The sequence below is a fragment of the Pimephales promelas genome, chromosome 21 (genome assembly GCF_988280905.1).
Source record: "Pimephales promelas chromosome 21, fPimPro1.hap1.1, whole genome shotgun sequence".
NCBI classification, from domain to species: Eukaryota; Metazoa; Chordata; class Actinopteri; order Cypriniformes; family Leuciscidae; genus Pimephales; species Pimephales promelas.
Window position 1 is genome coordinate 10455509 of NC_142789.1, and position 7276 is coordinate 10462784.

The 7276-nt window shown below is 36.9% G+C and overlaps 1 pseudogene; it reads right to left on the reverse strand.

The window, feature by feature from the left end:
* Positions 1 to 6058: 6058 nt before the first annotated feature.
* LOC148970139 (signal recognition particle RNA) lies at positions 6059 to 6339 on the reverse strand (annotated as a pseudogene).
* Between the last annotated feature and the right edge of the window lie 937 nt (positions 6340 to 7276).

Genomic DNA, 7276 nt, shown 5'->3' on the forward strand with positions numbered 1-7276 from the left:
AATGTACACTGCTCACTTGTGGCGGCGTTATAAAAAAAGTAGTATGCAGAAACTCAAGGTGGCATATAATGATGGGTTGCGGTTGCTGCTTAAATTGCCACGAGGGGGCAGTGCGAGTCAAATGTGTGTAAGTGTTAACGTATCCACATGTCCTGCTGTACTCAGGAATCTCATGTACAAATGTATGTGTAGACTAGCAGAGTCACATAACAGCATCATCAAAACACTAGTGAATCCGGCATTGAGTGCTGTTAGGTTCACTTCTGGTTTGTGGAATCACTGGCGTTTTAGTTTGTATGTTAACATTTGAACACTTTTTTGTGTGTAGGCTATTGTAGAATACTGACTGTGTAGTCATTTTATAGAACTCTGTTCTTTTTTCTTCTTTTTTTTCCTCTCTCTTTCTTCCTTTTCTTTTTAATGTACTTTGTAATATTATGGTATATGTATAGGGCTATGGACCATCTTGTGTATGTGTCCTGTATAAAGATTATCTATCTATCAAACTCTTTCTAAAAACTATAAAAATTGGTTTGTTGTTGGAGAATTTACATTTATGGATATAGAATTTCCCAATAAAATAAATTAAATTGGTAACAAAGCAGGCTTTTTTTTATCCAGATCAGAGTCAAAGTATCCAAAAATGATGTATTTAAAGGTTACTGATATACTGTATCTTGCTGGATATTATCTTTAATAAAATTCCCAATACTTTCCCATAGTTGTTTAGTATAGAAACACGACCAAAATAAATGATAAACAGTTTCTGTGTGAACTTGGCAAAATGAGCATCTTGTGTCAATATTACTTTTATATTTAATCATGAAATATTTAGCAGGGTACAATTTATTTATTATTTTGAAGGATACTTCTTTTACTATATTTGTTAAAAAATATTTTTGTGGTAAGGACCAGATCTTTTCCCAATTAAAATTTTTAAATAATCTACTCCAGTATGAAATTACAGGAGAAACAGAAACTATATCTACAAGAAAAGGATCTAACTTTATTATTTCTATCTTTTTTTCCTGAAAAACAAATTTTACCAATTGGAGTTTTATCTGGCTCAGGAGGAGTATTAATTATTGTAGGAGAGTAAGGACAATTTTTAAAGAGGATACAGATCCCTGTTGGTATAGCTCCCATAACTATAGCAAATTCTCTGTGAGTAACTGGTAAATTGTATTATGAAAGGAACTCTGTGTATGTCATTAAGAAGCCTTGATTGTTAAAAAGCTGACGAACTAAAAATAAACCGTTACTAAACCAATTATCATAAAATAAAGATCTATTTTTATATAAAATATATTGATTATTCTCAATAAGAACAATTATGGGGGGGGGGGGGGGGGTATGTTTATATATTAAAGCCCATGCCAAAAGTACCTGTTGATGGAAATTTGAAAGTTTGATGGGAATTTTTGATATATGCACATCAGTAAAAAATTCAACCCCCCAATATGTGAAAACACTTGTTGTGGGAAGATATTCCAGATGGAGTCTTGATTTTTCAAATACCGATTAAGCCAATTTATTTTGAAAGTATAATTTAAAGAGTTAAAATCAATGAAATTTAATCCACCTTTGTTATAGTTTAGAATCACCGATTTCTTCATATAGTGGATTTTATTTTTCCAGACGAAATCTGTCAGAACTCTATCAGTCACTTTAACTGTGGTCTTATCAACATACAGAGATTGGACATAAGAGAGATGTGAAAGCCTTAGTGAGCAAAATTCTTCCGTTAATAGACAGATCTCTTTGAAGCCAACAGTTCAGTTTTTTCTTTGTTTTATCAATAATCAGAGTAAAATTTGTTGCACATCTATTTTTATCTTTAGTTATTTCTATACCAAGATATTTAACAGAGCTTTTAACAGCTATGCCGTTTATTGCGGAAACGATAACATTTTTTGGGGAAATAATTCACATTTATCTGTATTCAGACTTAGACCGGAGGCTTTAGAAAATGACTGAAGGATATTTAGGGCTATAGGGATTTGAGAAGAATCTTCTAAAAACAGCGCTGTGTCATCAGCTAACTGGCTAATGATTAAATTTGTAGTTCCAACAGTTATGCCTTTTAGGTTGCTCCTTTTGATATGCAAATTAAGAAATTGTACTGCAATTAAAAGTAAATAAGGATACACTGGACATCCCTGTCGAACACCACGATCAAGGAAAAATCTGGGAGAAGTACCACTTTTTAGTTTAATAGAACTACTTCCACAGTTGGCAGGCGTTGCAATACTTTTAAATAATTTTCCTGGGAAGATATTAGCCTCTGTTAGGGACAGTTGCGGTCGTTGGATAATATGTGTTTTTGGAATGGAGGATAGTTTTGTTATTTTGGGGAATATATATGGATTTAATAATCAAAACCAAAACAAAACATTGTTTGATGAAGTTATTAAAGTTGTAAAGGATTTAGGTCAAAGATATCCTACTGAAAACTTTATTTTTGGAGGTGATTTTAATATGGTAATAGATGATTGGCTTGATAGGTCTCCTTCAAAATATACAAGACATCATTACAATCCCATATTGCTTAACTTTTGAAGTGTGTTTAATTTGATAGATGCATGGCGGACTAAAAACCCTTGTATCCAAGTCTTCACTTGGTTCAAACCTGATGGCTCAGCAAAATCTAGATTAGATTTTTGGCTAATTTCTGAAGTTGGATCTTGTCTCGAGTCAAGCTATGGTTTCTGCTGCGCCTTTAACTGACCACTGTATGGTTAAACTTGTTATTAAATCTGCAAACACATATCAAAGGACAAAAGGGTACTGGAAATTGAACTCAAATCTTCTGAACTGTGAAACCTTCTGTCAAGAAATTATTGCCACAATTAATAATATAACTGGAGATTCAAATTTTGCAACTTATATAGAAAAATGGGAATATTTAAAATATAAAGTGCGTCAAGTCTCTATATCTTCGGGTAAATTATTAAGCAGGAATAGTAAAAAAAAAAAATTGGAAATTATTAAAGAAATAAATAGTATTTGTATTAGGCCTTCCTTAAATGAAAATGACAAACAAAGACTTATTCTCCTACAATCTTCTCTAGACAACATCTATGTTGATAAAGCCAAAGGTGCGTATATAAGATCATGGGCAAAGTGGATAGAGGAGGGTGAAAGGGGCTCTGCATATTTTGAATGCAAGAATGCACAGATCCTGATGAGATTTCTAAGGAAATATATGATTTCTACAGTAAACTGTATTCCTCCTCTTATTCACACACAGATGCCCATGCATTTGTAGCGGGTATTAACTCACTAATGGACCAGACAAATAAAATCAGAAGACTGCTTGGTACGAAACGGGGGTGGTGGTGATGCTGAGAGAAACAGGCAGAGACAGAAGGTAGGTTGAACCTTAGAATTTAACTTTACTTTTTGTACTTTGTGATCTTTTCTCTTTAGTATTTTCTTTTTTTTTGTTCTCAATCACAAAATAACAATACAAAATAACAGGGGAAATAAATATATACAAAAAACCTTATATACTACCTGGGTGCACCCTCTAAATAACTTTTTGCATATCAATAATCACAATTGTACTCACTGTATCCAAATGATCACAAATGAAAAAGAAGAAACAAAAACAAAACAATCATCAGTGGCCTAACACATTAAAGTCCCCGTGAACCGGAAGTTGCAAACGATTTTTCTCCCGTGCTGTGACGTATTTCCAAGTGAAACGGAATATTGAACAGAGGGCAGGGTTTTACTCTAGCGCTCCTCCTCTCCATCTCTCGCTCATAGCAAACTTACGGTTTGAGGGGAGTGGTTAAGCGTTTCCCCACCCAAACTGTGAAACCTACGTCATCAACCGTTCCAGACCGGAAGTAACTTTTCAGATTTTGATTAAAGATTACCAAGGTAAAACATTTTTTTAATATATATTTACTTGCACGGATTAATTGTTCACCACAAGACTAGCAATATGCGCTAACAAAGTAAATAGGTTCAATTTTGATTTCACGGGGACTTTAACCACTGCTTCCAATAAATATCAATTGGAATGTTGATCAATTTTATATGGTCACAATTGTGTAAACAGAGTTACTGTTTCAGTCCCAAGGAAGAAAAAAAATATCAGTCTCTGAAAATGTGTACTCTTACTTATCCGAGCAGGTGAAACGGAATAATGAGACGGAAAACCGTCCTCTCCTCTAAGTTCGTGATACCTTCAGAATCAAAGTGGGTGGCTCGCCATCAATTGGGGAAATCCATCTTGACAGAACAATTCACAGAAGAAAAAAAACCTGGCCTGTCCATTCACTTTCTCTCTTTTTTTTCCACAGGCACGCACAGACAAAATGGCGTCCGCAGTGAACACTTAATACACCATGCGGTCTGACACAACCACACGAGCAAAGGTAAACTCTGAAGTGCCCGATTGACAATCATAAAAGGTCATCCACTATCTCACTTCTCAGATCTATCCCGTTTGTATGAGCTTTGAACAGTTTAAGAACTATATCAGTTCAATTTTAACACTCTCTCGTCAGATTGCTCTCATCAGATCAGATATCTCAGTCGCTCTGCATCTGTCGTCTAAAGCCTAGTTCACACTACGTGATTTTAAGCCCGATTTAAGCCCGATTTGCAAATCGTTGAGTCGCCGACAAGTCAGGGTGTTATCGCGTGCAAATCGCGGGCGATTAGCGGACGATTAACGCTCGCCAATCAGTTAGTGTGAAAGAGCCAACAACGCATCAAAGACAGCTCGCAGACAGCTCGCAGACAGGTCACAGAGCTCAGAAAAATATCTAGCATGCTAGATATCTCGAGCAGTCGCGCGACTCAATCTCAGTGATGTCATGAGTACAGCCAATCATAGCAACGCATGGGTTGAGGACACCAGGTAAATCTTACTTTTTCTTTTTTGCATTTTTTTTTTCTCAGAGCAGATCGTCGAGCAAACAGTGTGCAGCACTAGTTTCTGTCTGACGTCCATATTCGCGTGTTGTGTTCTTCTCTGCAGTTTCGCGTCATTTCTGGTTCGTTTTATTGCGTGGTTTTTCGTTACAAAACATGGTTTCTAGACCAGATAGAATCGTGTTGTTGTCAACTCGTTATTTGTTTGATTATTTTCAGGATTTAGACCGTATTATAGTACTGAAACAGCTCTCATTGAGTCACAAATGATATGCTCTTATCATCCGATCGTGGTTGTATCTATGTAGTGCGTTGTTAACTCGTGTAGTGAGTTACCTCCTGTTGTGGATCAATCACGTTGTGTTGTGTGGTGTGAACAGCTAAACAACTTGAACACTCATGATTTCACTGAGAGCAAGTCATGTAGTGTGAACTGCACAGTTCAGCCCGACATTTTAAAATCATGTAGTGTGAACTAGGCTTTAGCTGTTCACACCACACAACACAACGTGATTGATCCACAACAGGAGGTAACTCACTACACGAGTTAACAACGCACTACATAGAGATACAACGATCGGATGATAAGAGCATATCATTTGTGACTCAATGAGAGCTGTTTCAGTACTATAATACGGTCTAAATCCTGAAAATAATCAAACAAATAACGAGTTGACAACAACACGATTCTATCTGGTCTAGAAACCATGTTTTGTAATGAAAAACCACGCAATAAAACGAACCAGAAATGACGCGAAACTGCAGAGAAGAACACAACACGCGAATATGGACTTCAGACAGAAACTAGTGCTGCACACTGTTTGCTCGACGATCTGCTCTGAGAAAAAAAAAATGCAAAAAAGAAAAAGTAAGATTTACCTCTGGTGTCCTCAACCCATGCGTTGCTATGATTGGCTGTACTCATGACATCACTGAGATTGAGTCGTGCGACTGCGCGAGATATCTAGCATGCTAGATATTTTTCTGAGCTCGGTGACCTGTCTGCGAGCTGTCTTTGATGCGTTGTTGGCTCTTTCACACTAACTGATTGGCGAGCGTTAATCGTCCGCTAATCGCCCGCGATTTGCACGCGATAACACCCTGACTTGTCGGCGACTCAACGATTTGCAAATCGGGCTTAAATCGGGCTTAAAATCACGTAGTGTGAACTAGGCTTAAACAACTTGAACACTCATGATTTCACTGAGAGCAAGTCATATAGTGTGAACTGCACAGTTCAGCCCGACATTTTAAAATCATGTAGTGTGAACTAGGCATTAGGCGACCTGGTGGTCCCGGGCTCCCCCAGAAGCACCATATCGATACCGAACTTAGCACGGACACCCGATCGACATAGTCCACTGCAGTCCAGAACCCCTGAGCTCAAGCAATCCACCAGCCTCAGCCTCCCAGTAGCTTGGACTACAGGCGCGCGCCACTGCACCCGGCGAGAGCTGTGAGAATCAGCGCTGCTACTGAATCCAGTGGCTCACAGCGCCCTCTAGAGTATGAAAACAAAATACCAGGGAATGATTAGGCAGGATAAGATGAACTAAAGCATTTTACAATCTCTTTGGTAGCTATATTGTTAAAGGTAAGTAGTACATTGTCTTATTTATGCATTTTTTAATTGCTAAATTATTTTTGCACAATGCATTTAAATTATAGCTGTCCTACGCTATCTCACGACCAATTCGTACGAATTCGACGAATGATTAAAAAGTGGCTAATTCGTACAAATTCGTACGGCCTCACTCGTACGAATTCGTACGATTTGTCTAAACCCACGTGATGGCTAGGTTTAGGGGCGGGGTAAGGGTCAGGTCATTCGTACGAATTCATACCAATTGGCCAATTCGTAAAATATGTACGATTTAGCAAAATCGTACGAGTGAGGTCGTATGAATTCTTACGAATTACCCACTTTTTAATCATTCGTCGAATTCAATTGGTCGTGAGATCGGGTTGAGCTGTCTAACCACATGTAGGCCCTAGCCTGAGTTTTTATTTATTTTTTAATTTTTTTAGCAACTAGCCTGTTTCTCTTAATCTATTCTAATTGGTAACTTTAAAAATAAAATGAAGTGATCTTACCTTAACAAATCAATCATTTGCTTTATCTATAGATTTTCAGCTGTTTGATCATTAAATATGTATTATAGGCTATTTGTAAAATACGGACAACTAAATTACATTTGTGAGACATTACAAAAAAATAAGGCATTGGTGTAAATGTATCTAACAGGGAAGCCATATAGAAAAAATGTACTTTATTATGATAAATGAAGACTGGATTGGACAGTTTTATTTGGCCATTAAGGGCTTTATTTTATGTTTATTTGTTGTTGCTGTTATTTATTGGATTCCACAGAATAACTGTTCACAC